This window comes from Pangasianodon hypophthalmus, chromosome 2, assembly GCF_027358585.1.
Source record: "Pangasianodon hypophthalmus isolate fPanHyp1 chromosome 2, fPanHyp1.pri, whole genome shotgun sequence".
In the NCBI taxonomy this organism is placed as follows: domain Eukaryota; kingdom Metazoa; phylum Chordata; class Actinopteri; order Siluriformes; family Pangasiidae; genus Pangasianodon; species Pangasianodon hypophthalmus.
The window spans coordinates 22,261,036-22,271,959 of NC_069711.1; the positions used below are offsets into that span (position 1 = coordinate 22,261,036).

The 10,924-nt window shown below is 37.9% G+C and overlaps 2 long non-coding RNA genes across 2 annotated transcripts; both read right to left on the reverse strand.

Annotated features, from left to right (window-relative positions):
* Positions 1-3,381: 3,381 nt before the first annotated feature.
* LOC128321727 (uncharacterized) lies at positions 3,382-5,632 on the reverse strand. Its single transcript, XR_008305279.1, has 3 exons — positions 4,266-5,632; positions 4,064-4,120; positions 3,382-3,784 (listed from the first exon to the last, which is right to left on the reverse strand). It is a non-coding gene; the product is annotated as an uncharacterized LOC128321727 (long non-coding RNA).
* Positions 5,633-10,048: 4,416 nt separating this feature from the next.
* Positions 10,049-10,715, reverse strand: LOC128317948 (uncharacterized). Its single transcript, XR_008301339.1, has 3 exons — positions 10,621-10,715; positions 10,319-10,459; positions 10,049-10,180 (listed from the first exon to the last, which is right to left on the reverse strand). It is a non-coding gene; the product is annotated as an uncharacterized LOC128317948 (long non-coding RNA).
* Between the last annotated feature and the right edge of the window lie 209 nt (positions 10,716-10,924).

Consider the following 10,924-nt stretch of genomic DNA (forward strand, 5'->3'; position numbering starts at 1 on the left):
AGTAAAAGTCTACAGCCAGTCTACACATCTCCACTGGGTCAGAAGTAATACACCCAATACTGTCCTTTAGACTGTACATCTGTTTGTCTTGAGCAGCTTTGCGTTCCAAATGAAAGAAAAAAAAAAAAAAAAAAGAAGTAGGATCATCCATGTCTCTCACTGTTAAAAACTTGCGCCTTAAGTGCACCCTTGACTTTTTCATTTAAGATAGAACTTAAGGAAAGTTTTTTTTCAGTCCACTTTTCCTGTAAACCAACAGTGTTGTTAAGTCATGTTTCTCTCAATAGCAGTAATTTCTTGTTCCAGTTGCTCCAATGTCTTCTTCAAGCATGAAGTGGAATAAGAAGCGTATTGCTGACAAAACAACTTTATATGTGCTTGCCCCACTTCTCACCACTGAATTATACTATCAAAACAGACCTTTTCAACTTTCCCAAAATAACTTAAATTTCTCAATAAAAAGTTTGTCTTCTAAGAGTCTTACATTAAAATGCCAATAATAACTCAGTCTTATGTCCAAGACACAATCAACTGTGATAAATTTGTGATCAGAGAAGGACATGGGGACAACAGTTGTGTTTCTAACTATTTCTCATATTTCCAGATACATAAAACAGGTCAAAACATGCAGCAGAAATCAGACCAGTGCTGACTTTCACTCAAGTGTACTGTCGCGTTGAAGGATCGTGTTCTCTACAAACATCTAAAAAAATTCAGGTTCTCAATCACATTAGCTAAACAGAGTGCTGACTGTGAATGTGGCTCCTCCCCATTTCTATTAAGTGTAAAATCCAATGTGCAATTCCAGTCCCCCCCACCAAAACAATAAAATCTTCATTCTGGTTTTGCCTTAAAAATTGTTTCAGCTTAATGAAAAGTTTAATTCTATCAGGGCCAGTATTAGGAGCGTAAAATATTCACAAACAAAAAGCAGAAGCTACTTATTTCTGCCCTTACAGTTAGCAGCCTTCCAGGTTCTAACTCATGTTTCAATAAAATTTTGGCTTTAACAGCAGGGGGAAAAAAAGCACAGCCACCCCTGCACTTAAATTAGTCCCATGACTGAGAACACGTTCTCCCTCCCACCACAATGTCCATTCAAATTCATTGCTTTGGCTACTATGACTCTCTTGAAGGAAAATAACATTCGACTCATTCAAATTAATTATTTCCTTTAAAAAATGATCTCCCTCACATCCCTCATCCCATTCACATTAACGGATCCTATTCTTAAGATCTCCATAAAGATGAAAGAGGGAAGGAGTAGACAGTATAGAAAGGAGATACAGATACAATTCAGCATGTTCATTTTGTTTTCCCTCTTATTAGCCCCTCTTTTTGTGTCGATCTACCTGGTTGTCTAATTGCAGTGATGTTTCTTTAGGCGAAAACGCTTTTGTTGTGAAAGTTCCTTGTAACTACTCACTTTTCATGCCCACATCACAGAAGAGACACACTTATCAAGGTCAGGAAAGAAATTACGGGCTTCTACACCTCCTTTACCTTTTGTAAAGAAAGCACATGTTTAAGCGCCGCATTTTTACACCCTAACGGAATCATCTTGAATCTCGTTCATTCTTTGATAACATCATTAGAAATAAAAGGAGGGACATTAGAAATAGTGATTCTGGTAGCTGGAGCGGACAGCGGGGTGATCGGTACAAAAGCCTCCTTCACCCATATTCCGCTCACAGTCAGCTGATTCAATAAAGCTTCACTCATCAAAAAGACAACGATTGCTTTGCTCATTCGTGAGGCCGACAGTATATTCTCAAACCCGACCTGCTCTCCTACAACTAAGAGCAACTCTTCGACCGCAACACCAGGGTCTGGCACACACCTGCACCCATTACGAAGTGAGAGCACAGGTGGCGTTTCCTGCACGGGAACTGCCGCCATCCCGGCGTTTACAGTACCGCAAGACCCGCGCTATACCGCCTAAAAAGACAAACCAACTGACTAAAAAGAGGGAAAACGTCCAAGAAAAAGCAATTCTCGCAACAGCACACCCCGCTCTCGTACAAACTCACACAACGCATGCGCACACAGAGAGGGAGAGGGAGAGAGAGAGAGAGAGAGAGAGAGAGAGCTGTCTGCCCCTGGATATGCTGCCATGTTTTCCTCTGCCAGCTCTATCACTGCGTCCAACATCCACCAGCTTGTGGCACTGGACTCACTCCAGTGTTCCCGTCAGAAAACCTGCTACAAACTGCTCCTACACCACCTTTTCCTGTCCTTTTTTATCACATATTTACAGTTTATACACTACAGCACAAACGACAACACATACACACGCCAACAACAAAAGCTTAACAGTGACACATACAGAGACCAGGACTTCAGTAGGGGTGCTGATTAGGGGTAATACATAACAGCTGTAAGTGCTTAGTGAGCCATGTGACATGGTCATGTGACATGCTGAGGCTGATAGGTAATGTAGTTCAGTGAAGAAAAGACCTAAAGAATCTTTGCGTGTATAAATTTAGGATTTACAAGTATATAAACTGATGATGAATAGGAATTAACTGGCGTTTGATATTGCAGAAGATAAGAGGATAGTAAGTGGTTATTTTCATTTGAATATTTACACTTTATTAAATATGTCGATTAAATAATAAAAAAAAGGCCGAACCCCAAACGGTTTTCTGTTCCCTATACACTTGCTATGTACACAATGACTTTTACACCATAAGTAGTACACTACATGTCTCCAACAGGGAGTGATTTGGGATGTAACCGGTGTTATATGACCATATAGGACACAGAAAGATAACGGAACACATCAAGTCAATTGTCAATACCACTGCACACCACACTTTACAAAGCTGCATCAGACATTTTATATTTTTGGAATGCTATACTTACTGCTGCTCCAGATATACTTATTGCTGCTACAGATAAACTTACTACTGCTACAGATATACTTATTGCTGGTACAGATATACTTATAGCTGGTACAGATATACTTGTTGCTGCTACACTACTATACTAAATAGTTTACAGTTTACAGCCCATATATTATGTAATATTGTTAGCCCATTCTGTCTGATTGTGATATCCATGCCCATATAGATGGGTCTTCTGATTCTACTTATAATTTTAGATTGGGGGAAAGTTATGCACCTTTCAAAATATAAAATCATGGGGTTCCATACTGAATAAAAATGTTTAGTAGATCCTCAAAGTGAATATTTAATTTTCTCCAATTTCAAAAGCATCATCACACGCTAAGCCAGAGTGAAACTGATGGTGGTTTGCTTGATTTCCAATCAAGTAATATTCTTCTTCGGGCCAAAAACCAGCAAAGGCATAAGCGTCCATTTTTAAAAATAATTTTAATAATTGGATTGGGGAATAGGGGTGGTGGTAGTGTTAGGCTTAAGGTTAGGATGGGGGCTTGGCGGGGGTGTTTTGTGTGTGTGTGTTTGTGTGTGTTTGTTTGTTCATTGGGTTTTCTGTGTATGCATGTTTGTGTGCATTGGTTTTGTGTGTGTATATGTGTGTTAGTGTGTGCATTGGGTTTAGAGTGTGTGTGTGTGTGTGAGTGTGTGCTGTTCAACAGATCAGGCTCCAGCATGTGATGGTGTGTCTTGAGTTGATCTTCTCGGGATTCTCCTGTCTCTCCGGTCCCAGTGAGCAGGTCCTCTCCACCCTGACTCGCAGGCTCTGTCACGGTGTGTCCAGACATGTGACTGTGTCTGTGGCTTTCTTTGTGTCTGTCTTTTATGTTGGTCTCTTGATGCTTTGGCGTCCATCAGCTCTTTCCTCCCTCCATTCTGTTCAGCTGTGGGACAGAATTAGAGAAATTACTATGCAAGTCTTTTTCCGCCTTCACCATGTGTTTGTCTGCTTTGACATACATAAACATGAACAGCTATCCAGATGTGTACTATAGTCTTGGAACAAAAAGCTCAGGGTGTAAAAAGAACTACAGCTGCAATAAATAGACAAAATATTATTGCACACATTCGAATAATGCACCTATTGTCAGAGTATTTGATGATTGGAGGGATTCTGTGAAACGTAAAGAGGTATGTAAGTGCGAGTGATTGCTCCTACTCACCCAGAGGTGTGCTGTTCATTGTTTCTGCATCTTCTGGTGGTCTTTCTATGGCCTCAGCTGCAGATCGTCCGGACAAAAGTCACATGATTCACAAATAAAACTTGATACAATGTCTAGATTCTTTGTTTAACACGAACTGAACTAATATCAGCAGTTGTTCAGTTACATTACTGACATAATGACGTGATATTAATATTAATACCTGCTTTGTTGTCCTGGAACTTTTTGTAATTTATCTTTCTTCCTTTGCCTCGTGTCCCTCTCCTGGTCCTTTTCTTTTTCTCGTTTCCATTCCCAGTGATTTCAACAGGCCCGTCTGTATTATTGCCGTTTACTTGATCTTTCGGAAATAATGTATAATGTCACAATCATAAATAATATTATTATTTCTACTTTACTGAACATTTTCATAATTACAATTTTCACTTATAAATATTTTTACAAATTACGTATAGTTTCATCCAGTTTACCGTCCACTAGCTGTACTGCAGCCTCAGCTTTTAATCAATTAATTAACTTATGTACTTATTTGTTTGTTTGTTTGTTTGTGTGTGTGTTTATTTGAGTAGTTTATTTTTGGAGGTATTGTGTGAAATTTATTTTACAGTTAAAGAGGTATATCAGTGTGAGTGCTTGCTCCTACTCACCCAGAGATGTGCTATTCTCTGTTTCAGCCTCTTCTGGATTTCTTTCTTGAGCTTCAGCCTCAACTTCTTCTGAAAAAAGTCACATTATTCACAATGAAAACTTTAGATTCTATTAAATGAGGCTGAGCAAGTGTTTCACTTCAATTCTTAATTTATTTTAATTTAATATCAGCAGTTCTCCAGGTACATTACTAACATCATGAGATGATATTAATATTAATAACCGCTTCATCCCGGTAAATATCTATGAGTTATTTAATGCCACAGGAACTCAAAATTCATTTAATTTACAAAAGCCTATTAAATACAACAATCTTTTACAGTGTTTCTGTTTAGGGATTCAGTGCTTAAGAAGTGATATATGAGTAGTAGATATGGAGAACTATGCATTAAGTCCAGTATTAATGGAATCCGTTGCTGAGCTGATTGACCTGTAACATCAATATCAGTTGGGGTTTTATTTAGCTGTTATAACAAAAAAAAGTTTTCTTACATTATTATAGTGCACTTTATCAATTTATCTTTAAATGTGTAATACAAATGCTGTTTCTTCATTGGAAGTTAATTTCTTTACTTACCCAGAGGCAGGTTGTTCTTGTCCCTTATCTCCTCCAGGAGGACGGTGAGGAAACCATTAAAGGCTTCAGCCTCAGCTTCAGCGTTGGCACTCGTCACGATCTCCCCACTTTCTCCTGCTGTAAAAAAAATTCCATTTAAAACTTTAAATTTTCTAACTCTAGTTTAAGTTCAAATATTTTGAACATTATAGCATCTTGTTAAGAACATAGGGTCAGTAGACATGGAGTATTACGTGTTATTAATACGAGTTAATTGTGTTCATCACCACGGCAACATTAATATGAGGCTTTTTGCAGTTATTGTTTTGCATTTTGTGTGAAATTTGTCTGAGATTATATTTTTTGCTCACCCAGAGACTGGCCAGAAGTTTCCTCTGCCTGATCCAGGAAGACGTTCTGGAGCTGGTTGATGGCTTCAGTCTCCACCCCATCATCCACCTCCTTTAGCATCTCTGTTTTAAAGTAAGTTAATATTCTCAGCTTTCTAACAGCAAAATCAGAGCTCTCTAACACAACACATCAAATAATTTTATTATAATTTATTTTCTTTACTTACCCAGAGACTGGCCAGAAGTTTTTCCTGCCTGATCCAGGAGGACGTTCTGGAGCTGGTTGATGGCTTCAGCCTCCGCCCCATCATCCACCTCTTTCAACATCCCTGTTTTTGAATCAGATAAAATTCTCAGCTTTCTAACAGCAAAATCAGAGCTCTCTATCACAGCACATCAAACGATTTTATTATAATTTATTTTCTTTACTTACCCAGAGACTGGCCAGAAGCTTCCCCTGCTTGATCCAGGAGGACGTTCTGGAGCTGGTTGATGGCTTCAGCCTCCGCCCCATCATCCACCTCTTTCAGCATCCCTGTATTTGAATAAATTAATATTATCACTGACAGCAAAATCAGTGCTCTCTAACACAGCACATCAAACGATTTAATTACAATTTATTTTCTTTACTTACCCAGAGACTGGCCAGAAGTTTCCCCTGCTTGATCCAGGACGACATTCTGGAGCTGGTTGATGGCTTCAGCCTCCGCCCCATCATCCACCTCTTTCAGCATCCCTGTTTTTAAAGAAATTAATATTCTCAGTTTCTGACAGTAAAATCAGAGCTCTCTAACAGCACATTAAATTTTCTTAATACTTCTTTTGCAGCATTTCAGTTTCCTTTATTTTATTGCGTTTCATTTGATTTAATATATTTGTATGATCTGCTTTTGCAAATCTGTACATCAATTTGCCAGTGTGAATGTTATTTAACGTTGTAATTGAAATGTTTTTGGCATATTATTATTTATGTTCTTTACTCACTCAGAGGCAGGTGGATCTTTTCTTCTGTCTCATCCAGAGGGACGTTCTGGAGCGGGTTGATGGCTTCAGCCTCCGCCCCATCATCCACCTCTTTCAGCATCCCTGTATTTAAATAAATTAACATTATCACTGACAGCAAAATCAGTGCTCTCTAACACAGCACATCAAACGATTTAATTACAATTTATTTTCTTTACTTACCCAGAGACAGCAGGTGGATCTTTTCTTCTGTCTCATCCAGAGGGACGTTCTGGAGCTGGTTGATGGCTTCAGCCTCCGCCCCATCATCCACCTCTTTCAGCATCCCTGTTTCTAAATGGATTAATATTCTCAGCTTACTAACAGCAAAATCAGAGCTCTCTAACAGCATGTCAAATTTTCTTGATACTTCTTTTGCAGCATTTCAGATTCCTTTATTTTATTGCTTTTCATTTAATATGTTTGTATGAACTGCTTTTTCAAATCTGTACATCAATTTGAAATGTTTTTGGCATATTATTATTTATATTCTTTACTCACCCAGAGGCAGGTGGATCTTTTCTTCTGCCTGATCCAGGAGGACGTTCTGGAGCTGGTTGATGGCTTCAGCCTCCGCCCCATCATCCACCTCTTTCAGCATCCCTGTTTTTAAAGAAATTAATATTCTCAGTTTCTGACAGTAAAATCAGAGCTCTCTAACAGCACATTAAATTTTCTTAATACTTCTTTTGCAGCATTTCAGTTTCCTTTATTTTATTGCGTTTCATTTGATTTAATATGTTTGTATGATTTGCTTTTGCAAATCTGTACATCAGTTTGCCAGTGTGAATGTTATTTAACGTTGTAATTGAAATGTTTTTGGCATATTATTATTTATGTTCTTTACTTACCCAGAGGCAGGTGGATCTTTTCTTGTGTCTCATCCAGGAGGACGTTCTGGAGCGGGTTGATGGCTTCAGCCTCCGCCCCATCATCCAACTCCTTCAGCATCCCTATTTTTAAATAAGATAAAATTCTCAGTTTTCAAACAACAAAATCAGAGCTCTCTAACACAGCACGTCAAATAATTTTATTACAATTTATTTTCTTTACTTACCCAGAGACTGGCCAGAAGTTTTTCCTGCCTGATCCAGGAAGACGTTCTGGAGCTGGTCGATGGCTTCAGCCTCCGCCCCATCATCCACCTCTTTTAGCATCCCTGTTTTTAAATAAGTTAATATTGTCAGTTTTCTAACAGCAAAATCAGAGCTCTCTAACAACACGTCAAATGTCCTGTTGATGTTTCTTCTGTAGCATTTTAGTTTCCTTTATTTTCTCGCAGTTCATTTAATTTAATGTAAGCTTGTATGATTTGTTTTTGCAAATCCTCATAGCACTTTGTCAACGTGAATTGTATTTAAATTTGTAATTGAAATATTATTCACAGATTATAATTTATTTTCTTTACTTACCCAGAGGCAGGTCAATCATTTCGCCTGCCTGATCCAGGAAGACGTTCAGGAGCTGCTTGATGGCTTCAGCCTCTGCCCCATCATCCACCTCTTGCAGCATCCCTGTTTTAAATATTGTAATTTAAGATTGCAATATTTAGGTTTCCTACTTTAAAGCTCTTCATGGGTGCAGCCCTTCTTTATTGCAGATTAACTCTGGTTGTGCAAACATGTAGAGCACTTTATCAGTGTAAAGGGTATTTATTATTTGTAATACAAATGCTATTTCCTCATTGGAAGTTAATTTCTTTACTTACCCAGAGGCAGGTTGATCTTGTCCCTTATCTCGTCCAGGAGGACGGTGAGGAAACCATTAAAGGCTTCAGCCTCAGCTTCAATGTCAGCACTCATCGTGATCTCCCCACTTTCTCCTGCTGTAAAAAAAAATTAATTTAAAACTTTTCATTTTTTAACTTTAGTTAAAATTTTCAAATATTTTGAACATTATAGCATCTTGTTAAGAATATAGGATTAGTAGATATGGAGTATTATGTGTTATTAATACGAATTAACTGTGTTCATCGCCATGGCAAATTAAATATGAGGCTCTTTTCAGTTATTTTTTGCATTTTGTCTGAAATTATTCTTAGATTATAGTTTTATACTCACCCAGAGATGGGCCATTAGTTTCCTCTGTCTCATCCAGGAGGATGTTCATCAGGTCACCGATAGCTTCGGCCTCCGCTCCATCATCCACCTCTTTCAGCATCCCTGTTTTTGAAAAAGTTAATATTTTCTAACAGCAATAATACCAGCAAACCACATGAATTGAACTAACATCAGCAGTTACATTACTGACATTATGACATGATATTAATATTAATACCTGCTTTGTTGTCCTGGACCTTTTTGTAATTGATCTTTCTCCCTCTGCCTCGTGTCCCTCTCCTGGTCCTTTTCTTTTTCTCATTTCCTTTCCTGATGCTTTCAGCAGGCTTGTCTGCATCCTTGCCATTTGCTCCATCTTTAGGAAGTAATAAATCAACAATGTCAGTCTTAAACAATACTATTACTGAAGCTTAGTGGTTATTAATAATACTTATTATCAGTGAAGGGTGAATGCAGTGATTTTTTTTTTTACTTATTTGTATTTATTAGTTTGTTTACTTACTCATTTCTTTGAGTAGTTTATATTTTTGTAGGGATTGTATGAAATTTCTTTGACAATTAAAGAAGTATATCAGTGTGAGTGATTGATCGTACTCACCCAGAGATGTGCTGTTCTCTGTTTCAGCGTCATCCGTCTTTCTTTCTTCAGCAGCACATTCAGCATCAGGTTCTGCTTCAGTGTCAACTTCAACTTCAGCCTCAGGTTCAGTTTTAGTCTCAGCTTCAGTCTCAGGTTCAGTTTCAGTGTCAACTTCAGCCTCAGGTTCAGTTTTAGCCTCAGCTTCAGCCTCAGTTTCAGCTTCAGTGTCAGCCTCAACTTCAGCCTCATGTTCAGTTTTAGCCTCAGCTTCAGTCTCATGTTCAGTTTCAGCTTGAGCCTCAACTTCAGCATCAATGTGAGCTTCATCCTCAGTGTCAGGTTCAGCCTCAGGTTCAGTTTTAGACTCGGCTTCAGTCTCAGTTTCAGCTTCAGTGTCAGCCTCAACTTCAGCCTCATGTTCAGTTTTAGCCTCAGCTTCAGTCTCATGTTCAGTTTCAGCTTGAGCCTCAACTTCAGCATCAATGTGAGCTTCATCCCCAGTTTCAGCTTCAGCCTCATGTTCAGTTTTAGCCTCAACTTCAGCATCAATGTTAGCTTCAGCCTCAACTTCAGCATCAGTGTGAGCTTCAGCATCAGGTTCAGCTTCAAAAACAGCTTCAGCCTCAGCTTCAGCCTTATCTCCTTCTGAAAAAAAGTCACAGGATTCACAATTATAACTTGATAAAATGTATAGATTGTATTAAATGAGGCAGATAAAATGTTTCACTTCAATTCCTAATTTAATTTAATATCAGCAGTTCTTCAGTTACATTACTGACATAATAATACCTTCTTTGTTGGCCTGGAACTTTTTGTAATTTATCTTCCTTCCTTTTCCTCGTGTCCCTCTCCTGGTCCTTTTCTTTTTCTCATTTCCATTCCCACTGTTTTCAACAGTCTTCTCCGTCTTATTGCCGTTTACTGCATCATTGAAAAATAATGTATAATGTCACTATTATAATAATAATAATAATAATAATAATAATTATTATTATTATTATTAGTATTATTATTATTATTATTATTATTACATCAGTGTCAGTGATTGTTTCTACACACCCAGGAATGTGCTGTTCTCTGTTTCAGCACCTTCTGGCTTTCTTTCTTCAGGGTCAGCCTCAGCTTCAACCTCATCTTTAGCATCTACTTCAGCCTCAACTTTAGTCTCTGCTTCAGCAACAGCTTCAGCCTTATCTTCTTCTGAAAAAAAGTCACAGGATTCACAATTAAAACTTAATATAATGTTTAGATTGTATTAATTGGGGCAGATAAAGGGTATAACTTCAATTCCTCATTTCATTTAATATCAGCAATTCTTAAGGTACATTACTGACATCATGACATGATATTAATATTAATACCTGCTTTGTTGGCCTGTAATTTTTCGTAATTGATCTTTCTCCCTCTGCCTCGTGTTCCTCTCCTGGTCCATTTCTTTTTCTCGTTTCCTTTCCTGATGCTTTCGGCAGGCTGGTCTGCATTGTTGCCTTTTGCTCCATCTTTAGGAAATAATAAATGAATAATGTCAGTCTTAAATAATGCTAATATTGAAGTTCAGTGGTTATTAATAATACTTATCAGTGAAGGATGAATGCAGTGATTGTTTTACTTATTTGTATTTTTTTGTTTGTTTGTTTACTTACTTATTTCTTTGAGTAGTTGATG